The sequence below is a fragment of the Boleophthalmus pectinirostris genome, unplaced genomic scaffold, assembly GCF_026225935.1.
Source record: "Boleophthalmus pectinirostris isolate CB_2022bp ecotype Guang Dong unplaced genomic scaffold, ASM2622593v1 HiC_scaffold_2139, whole genome shotgun sequence".
Lineage (NCBI taxonomy): Eukaryota > Metazoa > Chordata > Actinopteri > Gobiiformes > Gobiidae > Boleophthalmus > Boleophthalmus pectinirostris.
This window is the reverse complement of record NW_026571179.1, coordinates 26,181-35,958: the sequence shown is the minus strand read 5'-3', so window position 1 is coordinate 35,958 and position 9,778 is coordinate 26,181. Positions and strand designations below refer to the sequence as shown.

The following is a 9,778-nucleotide window of genomic DNA, read 5'->3' as shown; positions in this document are numbered from 1 at the left end:
TACCCAGAGCTCATGACCATAGGTGAGAGTAGGAACGAAGACTGACCGGTAAATCGAGAGCTTCGCCTTTCGACTCAGCTCCTCTTCACCACAACGGTCCGATACAGCGACCGCATCACTGCCGAAGCTGCACCGATCCGCCTGTCAATCTCACGTTCCGTCCTTCCCCTCACTCGTGAACAAGACCCCGAGATACTTGAACTCCTCCACTTGAGGCAAAGGGACTCTTCCACCCACCCGGAGAGGGCAAGCCACCTTTTTCCGGTCGAGAACCATGGCCTCGGACTTGGAAGAGCTGATCTTCATCCCAGCCGCTTCACACTCGGCTGCAAACCGCCCCAGTGCACATTGCAGGTCCTGGCTCGATGAAGCCAACAGGACAACATCGTCCGCAAACAGCAGAGATGAAATCCTGTGGTCCCCAAACCGGACCCCCTCCGGCCCCTGACTGCGCCTAGAAATTCTGTCCATAAATACAATGAACAGAACCGGTGACAAAGGGCAGCCCTGGCGGAGTCCAACATGCACCGGGAACAGGTCTGACTTACTGCCGGCAATGCGAACACAGCTCCTGCTCCGGTCATACAGGGACCGGACAGCCCTTAGCAAAGGGCCCCGGACCCCATACTCCCAGAGCACCCCCCACAGGACACCACGAGGGACACGGTCGAATGCCTTCTCCAGATCCACAAAACACATGTGGACTGGTTGGGCAAACTCCCATGAACCCTCGAGCACCGATGGAGAGTGTAGAGCTGGTCCAGTGTTCCACGGCCAGGACGAAAACCACACTGCTCTCCTCCTGAATCCGAGGTTCGACTATCGGCCGGATTCTCCTCTCCAGTACCCTGGCATAGACCTTACCGGGAAGGCTGAGGAGTGTGATCCCCCTATAGTTGGAACACACCCTCCGGTCGGTCCCCTTCTTATACAGAGGGACCACCACCCCGGTTTGCCAGTCCAGAGGTACTGTCCCCGACCGCCACGCGATGTTGAAGAGGCGTGTCAGCCAAGACAGCCCCACAACATCCAGAGACTTAAGGTACTCAGGACGGATCTCATCCAACCCCAGAGCCTTGCCACCAAGGAGCTTGCCAACCACCTCAGTGACTTCGGCCAGGGTGATGGATGAGTCCGCCTCCGAGTCCCCAGCCTCGGCCTCCTCCTCGGAAGACGTGACGGTGGGATTGAGGAGATCCTCAAAGTTTTCCTTCCACCGCCGGACAACGTCCCCAGTCGAGGTCAGCAGCTCTCCCCCCGCACTGTAAACAGTGTTGGTGAAGAACTGCTTCCCCCTCCTGAGGCGCCGGACGGTTTGCCAGAATCTCTTTGAGGCCGTCCGATAGTCCTTCTCCATGGCCTCCCCGAACTCCTCCCAAGCTCCGAGTTTTTGCCTCCTGCGACCACATGGGCTGCAGCACACTTGGCCCGTCAATACCATCAGCTGCCTCAGGAGTCCCACGAGCCAACAAGGCCCAATAGGACTCCTTCTTCAGCCTGATGGCATCCCTTACTTCTGGTGTTCATCACTGGGTTCAGGGATTGCCAGCGCGACACACACCACAGACCTTACACCCACAGCTGCGAGCGGCCGCATCGACAATAGAGACCAAGAATGAAGCCCACTCAGACTCCATGTCACCAGCCTCTCCCAGAATCTGGGAGAAGTCCTCCCGGAGGTGTGAGTTGAAGATCCCTCTAACTGGCTCCGCCAGATGTTCCCAACAGACCCTGACTGTACACTTGGGTCTGCCAGGTCTTTCCGGCTTCCTCCTCCGCCAGCGAACCCAACTCACAACCAAGAGGTGACAGCTCTGCCCCTCTCTTCACCCGAGTGTCCAAGACACGCGGCCGGAGGTCAGATGACAGGACTACAAAGTTGATCATCGACCTCCGGCCTAGGGTCTCCTGGTGCCACATGCACTTATGGACACCCTTGTGCTGGAACATGGTGTTTGTTATGGACAAACTGTGACTAGCACAGAAGTCGAACAACAGAACACCATTCGGGTTCAGATCAGGGGCCGTTCCTCTTAATCACCCCTCTCCAAGTATCATTGTCATTGCCCACATGGGCGTTGAAGTCCCCCAGTAGAACAACGGAGTCCCCGGTCGGTGCACTGTCTAGTACACTGTCCCAGGGACTCTAAGAAGGCCGGGTACTCTGCACTGCTGTTCGGCCCATAGGCCGACACCACAGTGAGAGACCTGTCCTCGACCCGAAGGCGCAGGGACCCGACCCTCTCATTCACCGGGGTGAACTCCAACATGTGGCGGCTGAGCTGTGGGGCTAAAAGCAAGCCCACACCAGCCTGCCGCTGCTCCCCATGGGCAACGCCAGAGAAATAGAGGGTCCAACCCAAAGGAGTTGGGTACCAGAGCCCAAACTGTGCGTGGAGGTGAGCCCAACTATATCTAGCCGGTATCTCTCAACCTCCCGCACAAGCTCGGGCTCCTTCCCCCCAGCGAGGTGACGTTCCATGTCGCTACAGCCAGATGCTGTCTGTGCAAACCAGGCCGTCGAGACACCCGTCCCCGACCGCCGTCCAAGCCTCTAAGCACCCAACCCCTATGAACCCCTCTCTGGGTGGTGAGCCCACAGGAGGATGGACCCACGTCGTCCTTTCGGGCTGAGCCCGGCCGGGCCCCATGGAGCAAAGGTCCGGCCACCAGGCGCTCGAGCCCCAACCCCAGGCCTGGCTCCAGGGTGGGGCCCCGGCTGCGCCATACCAGGCGACGTCATGGTCCTCGATATTTCTAAATTCATAAGGGTGCTGCGAACTGCTCTTAGTCTGCCCTGTCACCTAGGACCTGTTTGCCATGGGAGACCCTACCAGGGGCATGATGCCCCGGGCAACATAGCTAGTAGGATCATTCGGGTACGCAAACTCCCCCGCTACGATAAGGTGGCAGTTCGGGGGGGGGGGGGGGTGCTTACAACATCTGGCATTCCCAGGCGGTCTCCCATCCAAGTACTAACCAGGCCCTCACTTGCTTGGCTTCCGAGATCAGACGAGATCGGGCATTCTCAAGTTGGTATGGCCGGTTTTATATATAATATTCAAATTTTACCTTCAAAACAAGCTATATTTATATTTGTAGTTCTGTATTTGTTCTTTTGAGTGAGGATTAAAATGAATGAACCTGCTGGAGTCATATTTAGTCTCTTAGTGGAGTTCAACACATTATCAATCAGGGATGGCTCTTAAATTGCTCTTGGGAAAACATCCAGAAAACATATTAACACCACTGAGCTGCACGAGACACTTCTGTCATGCATTCAAATGGTATAAGAATGACCTGTTTCTCTGCACCCACTGAAAAGTTCAGAGTATAACTATTTTGAGCGAGACATTCATCATATCATATCTTTACCTCTGTACCTAACACTGCTGGGATGTCCACTTCACAGTTAGACTTGTGATAAGACCTGATTCCAATGTCAAACCTCTTCAACAGCAGAACCAGGATCAAAGGAGGCTTTTCCATCTTGCATCTCTGAAAAAAGAAGAATGTTAATGTGGGGACGCCATCTTAAACCTGAACTGCACGTAATCTATTACTTACGATTGTGGCTTCTGTTTTCTTTTTACATTCTGCACAATAAATCCCACTGAATTTCTTCTCTTTAAAGACCCCTTTAAAGCCCTCTAACTGAAAAACAGAATTAGTTTGAGCTGAATGCACTCTCTGTCTCATTCTGAAGATACTTCTATGCCACAGCCGCCCTGAGGCAGACTGACACAGAAGTGACTTTCATTCTACACCTACAGCCTCTGACCACCTCCAGTCAAACACACGGCAGTAAAAAAGTCAAAGGTCATTTGCCCAAACATCATTATCTCTGGATTGTACCAACCACTGAGCCGCCCTGGATGTGTTCCATAGCCAGTGGTAAAGTCCAGAACCTAGAAATCTCCTTGTTGATCCAGTGTCCTTTAGAACACCGCGTTGTATCCCAGAGTTCTCCATGGAACGGCTGCAGTGAGATAGAGACATTTTGATTATTTCAGAAGGAAACAGATAAGTGACAGTGACAGACTCTCACCTCAGAGACCTCTTCACTCAAATGGTTCAACAGGAGCTCCAGATACTCGGCTGCACAACGCTGTTCATAAACTAACAAAGGAAAATGAAATGAGATCTCATAATGGACTAGGGCTGTGACTGTTATTTCTTATTATTTATTCATTTAATTTGAATACTTTTTTTGTTTGTTTTTTAAGTTCAACCACATATTGTCCAATTTGTCAGATTTTTCAGAGAATGTTTTTTCATCAAAACAACAAATATACACTATTCTTTCTTTGACCTTGACATGTACCCAGATATTTTTATAGATGGATATTTTCTTCTGTCCAGCCACAGTGATTTTTTTTTGCATTCAGTGATGATGTAATCATTAAATTTTTCGCTGTGTTATCTGTATTCATGACGTATTTTAGCCTATTTGATCAGTAGATCTGAGGGATTTTACAGGCATATTTGATCAGTAGTAGCTACATTTACAGAGTATACTTTCCTCTTTAAGCCCACTTTATAGTTCAGTGTAGGGCCCCACTCAGCTGAGAGCTGACATGTCAGCAGCAGTGATCCTAGAGGTGCTGGGTTATAAGAGCAACCATGGGAGTCTTGAGATACGATACCCACCATGGAAAAGACAGTTAGAGGCGAAAATCAAGGAGGCGAGGAGAGAAGTGAGCCAACTGTCAGAGGCCTAGAAAGGAGCAATGAAAAAGCAAGTACCTAAGAGGTACAACCAGTTGCCCGACTTGAAGTACTCGAAACTGCCAAACAAAGACTCCAAGCCTTGGCCAGCCGCCTAAAGAGGTACACACGAGATAACGAAGCTAGACTAAAAACACAACAACACAACCGGCGAAAGTGTACGCTCAATGGCAGGGTAATAACACCAGAGCAGACCCACCAAGGCTGGAGACTGAAAGGTCCTGGAAAGGCATATGGGAGAGGGAGGCATCACATAACACTGACACCTATGCACAGTGTCTGGTGGATCTGGCAAACATCCAGGAAAAAGTCTAAAGTATGAAAAGCTGGACACGGCCCTGACATGATACTGGCTCAGGCTCACTGCTCTCCACGAGCACCTGGCAGCACAAATGAACCAGCTGCTAAAGGATGGGACACACCCTGAAAGGCAAACCCAAGGGCGTATGATCCTGATCCTAAAGGATCCCTCAAAGGGTGCAGTCCCATCCAACTATCGGCCAATAACCTGTCTCTCCACAACATGCAACCTCATGTCAGGCATCATCGTGGCTAAGATAAGTGGGCACATGGATCAATACATGAGTGCAGCACAGAAGAGCATCGGCAAAAACACCAGGGGAGCCAAGCACCAACTCCTGGTTGACCGAACAGTCACCCACGACTGCAGAACGCATAAGACCAAACTGCACTGCCTGGATTGATTGCAAGAAAACCTCTGACTCAGTGTCACACACATGGATCACTGAGTGCTTGAAGCTGTACAATATCAACAGGACTCTAAGGGCGTTCATTGCAAACTCGATGCGGTTGTGGAAAACCACCCTTGAAGCCAAGGGGAAGCCACTTGCACAAGTGTCCATCAAATGTGGCATATACCATGGAGACTCACTGTCCCCACTACTGTTCTGCATAGGCCTGAACCCCCTCAGCCAAATAATCGACCGCACTGGCTACGGATACCGACTCAGAAACGGGGCCACCACCAGTCACCTCCTCTACGTGGATGACATCAAGCTGTACGCTAAGAGCGAGACATCGACTCACTGATCCACACCACAAGGATCTACAGCACAGACATTAGGATGTCATTCGGGCTTGAGAAATGTATCAGGATGGTGACAAAGAGAGGGAAGGTAGTCCACACAGAGGGGGTGTCACTCCCAGAGGGAACAATAGCAGACGATGAGGACAGTTACAAGTACCTCTGTATCCCACAAACAAATGGCTCCTCGAAGAGGCAACAAGGAAAGTGGCTACGGCCAAATACCTGCAAAGAGTCAGACAAGTCCTAAAAAGCAGCTCAATGGCAAGAACAAGGTGCAGGCAATCAACAGCTACACCCTGTCAGTGATCAGATCCCTGCAGGAATTGTGCACTGGCCAAAGGAGGAGATACAGACCACAGATGTTAAGACACGAAAGCTCCTGACCATGTGGAGGGTTCATCCCAAATCCAACACCCTGAGACTGTACGCAGGCCGGAAGGAAGGAGGCAGAGGACTAGTGAGTGTGGGAACCACTGTCCAGGATGAAACATCCAAGCTAATGGAGAAATGGTGAGTCCAACTCCTCTCAAGGAATTGGGTTCCAGAGCCCAGCAGCACCAGGACATTCTAGGCCAGAGATCAATGATTGACTGATTGGTGGTGAGTTGGGTTCGCTGGCAGAGGAGGAAGCTGGAAAGACCTGGCAGACCGAAGTGTAAAGTGAGGGTCTGTTGGGAACGTCTGGCAGAACTCTCAGTCAGGGGGACTTTCAACTCACGCCTCAAGGAGAACTTCGCCCAAATCTTGGGGGAGACTGGGGACATGGAGTCCAAGTGGGCTTCATTCTCGGTCTCTATTGTCGATGTGGTTGCTCGTAGCTGTGGGCGTAAGATCTGTGGTGCCTGTCACAGCAGTAATCTCCGAACCCGGTGGTGGACACCGGAAGTAAGGGATGTCGTCAGGCTGAAGAAGGAGTCCTATCAGGCCTTGTTCGCTCGGGGGACTCCTGAGGCAGCTGACGGGTACCGACGGGCCAAATGTGCTGCAGCCCATGCGGTCACAGAGGCAAAAATTCTGAACTGGGAGGAGTTCGTGGAGGACATGGAGGAGGACTATCGGATGGACTCAAAGAGATTCTGGCAAACCGTCCAGCGCCTCAGGAGGGGGAAGCAGTTCTTCACCAACACTGTTTACAGTGCGGGGGGAGAGCTGCTGACCTCGACTGGGGATGTTGTTCGGCAGTGGAAGAAAAACTTTGAGGATCTCCTAAATTCCACCGTCACGTCTTCTGAGGAGAAAGTCGAGGCTGAGGACTCGGAGGTGGACTCGTCCATCACCCTGGCTGAAGTCACTGAGGTGGTTAAAGCTCCTCGGTGGCTCCGGGGGTGGATGATCCATCCTGAGTACATTAATGTAACGGTGATTACATAGTATTTTATTCCATTTGTCATTACATTTATTGGCCTAATATTCTTTGGTTGAGTAGCGCTCACTTGTGGTGGCTGGTAGTGATAAGAGCCCCTGGTGCCGAGAGCACGTTGCCGGTTCATGAGAGACGGGCACGAGGTAGGTCACTGAATTTAGCTCTATCAGTAAAGATCATGTATTTCTGTTTAATTGCTCATTATATGCTTACAGCCTAATTGTATAACTTATTTATGTCATCTGGAGCATTTATGAGTTGATATTTTGTACAACATATGAGTTATTACAGTAATGAACTTTTGCACATGTCGTGACAGAAGCTAACTTTCAGAAGCTAATGTGACTGGCTCTCCTTGTAGAGCTGCTCGCCATGTTAAGCTGAGGTTTCTTACCAGTACATATTTTGTTTCGTGCAGATCAAAACCGCAAAAGACAGCACCTGGCCATTTATTCACAACACAATGCAGATAAACTATACGACGAACGAAAGACGAACAGACGGGTTACTCCTGCAACCAAGCTGGGCTTTTGCACGGCCAAGTTCAGCGCGGTTACATTAAGTCTCTGGATGTTGTGGGTCTTGTCTGACTCGTCTCTGCAGCGTTGCATGGCGGTCGGGGACAGTACCTCTGGACTGGCAGACCGAGGTGGTGGTCCTTCTGTATAAGAAGGGGGACCGGAGGGTGTGTTCCAACTACTGGGGAATCACACTCAGCCTCCCCGGTCTATGCCAGGGACTGGAGAGCAGTGTGGTTTTGGTCCTGGTCGTGGAACACTGGAGCAGCTCTACACTCTCCATCGGTGCTCGAGGTTCATGGGAGTTTGCACAGTCCACATGTGCTTTGTGGATCTGGAGGTGTGTGACCGTGTCCCTCGTGGTGTCCTGTGGGGGGCTGTGTGACCGGAGCAGGAGCTGTGTTCATTTCCGGCAGTGAGTCGGACCTGTTCTCGGTGCATGTTGGACTCCGCCAGGGCCGCCCCTGTCACCGGTTCTGTTCATTGTGTTTATGGACAGAATTTCTAGGCGCAGTCAGGGGTCAGAGGGTCCGGTTTGGGGACCACAGGATCATCTCTTTTTTGCAGTGGTCAGAAATGGCTGATTCAGCCGAGCGACATGTCACAGCAACATCACAAGACTCTGAGGAAGACTCTGAGGAAGAGCGCAGGGAGCAGCCGAAACTGTCAGATATGAAAATAAACTCTTGGTCTGAAAAAATAACCTAATAACAAAAGTCATCGGAAGACCAAATGAACCTCAATGGACTATTACGCTCAATCCTGGACAACAATGTCTCAAGGAACTCTGGAAATTAGTACAACTGGAATCAAAAAGGGCAAGTTTCTGTAATCATCTCTGACTCAACCTGCACTGGCAGGACAAGGGAATTACACCACCCAGCCTGAACCTCAAGAATCCAATTGCGGAAGAATAAAAACACTGACCAGTATCTCTCCAGATCCAAAAACAAACATCGCACTGGATTAAAGAGGCAAAAGAAAAAGAGAAGTGTGCCCACAGGACGATAAACCAAGACGAGTTTTTTTTTCCTCTCACACACCTGGGATACTGTCCTGAGGAAGTTGTACTGCAGATGGCGCTGTCGTCCTGCCTCCACCGAAAGGAAGACACAGACAAAACCTGTTTAAATCAGCTGAGCGACATGTCACAGAAACGTCACATGACTCTGAGGAAGAGTGCAAGGAGCAGTCGAAACTGTTAGGTATGAAAACAAACTCTTGGTCTGAAAAAATAACCTAATAACACACCAGAGAGTAGTTTCTGCTGTTCTAATCTGGACTCACCACTTCGAACTTCAAGATGTGTAGTGATGCTCTTAGTATCACACTCCTTCTTCTTCAGTTTGCCAAACAGATTGTTTAAAACATGGTCTGTTTTGTTAGAAGGCTTTTTCAAATTCTGGTGAATCTCTGGGATCATAAACAGGACCTGCAGTACACTGTTCAGGTAACAGGTGGCGCCCTGGTTCTTCAGACCATAAGGAACTAGATGAAGACAAAAAAGAGAGTAAACTTAAACTTAAAAAACAATTGCCCTGTATACATGAGAGCTTTACTTCCGATTAAAAATAATGTAATTCCGAAAAAATAATAATTCCGCTTTAAAAAGACCATGAAAACTCTTAATTCCTAATGATTATTCGGAACTAAACTTAAATCCAAATTAAGTGGTTGGTTTATTCCAAAAATAATTCCGGTCGTTCAGCGCATGCACGTTGGATCACACTTCTGACGCAATGACGCACTGCGATATGGTGAAAAAAGTTTGTATCATGTTTGTGTCCCCGAATCTCTGTTTCCTGGTGCCTGTGTAATTGCAAAAGGCACCAGTGTTCCCCATTAACACCTTGAGCCATCCTCATCCCAAGTGTCATCATGAACTCATAAAACAGCAACATGTGGAACTTTACACATGTCACTGCACATCAGCCCAGAGCAGAAACTCTTGAGTCCGTGTAACAGCCGTAAAAACACGGGAGCAATCACCACAGTGCCGCCCCTCCTTGGTCTTTGGTCGTTCTCTGAGTGCGTTGGTTAGATGGTCCATAGGCCCTGTCCTACATGTGCTGGATCCAGACCGGGAAAAGCAAGACCACCTACAGGATCTGTACGGCGAAA

The 9,778-nt window shown here is 50.1% G+C and overlaps 1 pseudogene; it reads right to left on the bottom strand.

Annotated features, from left to right (window-relative positions):
• Positions 1 to 2,931: 2,931 nt before the first annotated feature.
• Positions 2,932 to 3,050, bottom strand: LOC129410242 (5S ribosomal RNA; annotated as a pseudogene).
• Positions 3,051 to 9,778: the final 6,728 nt, after the last annotated feature.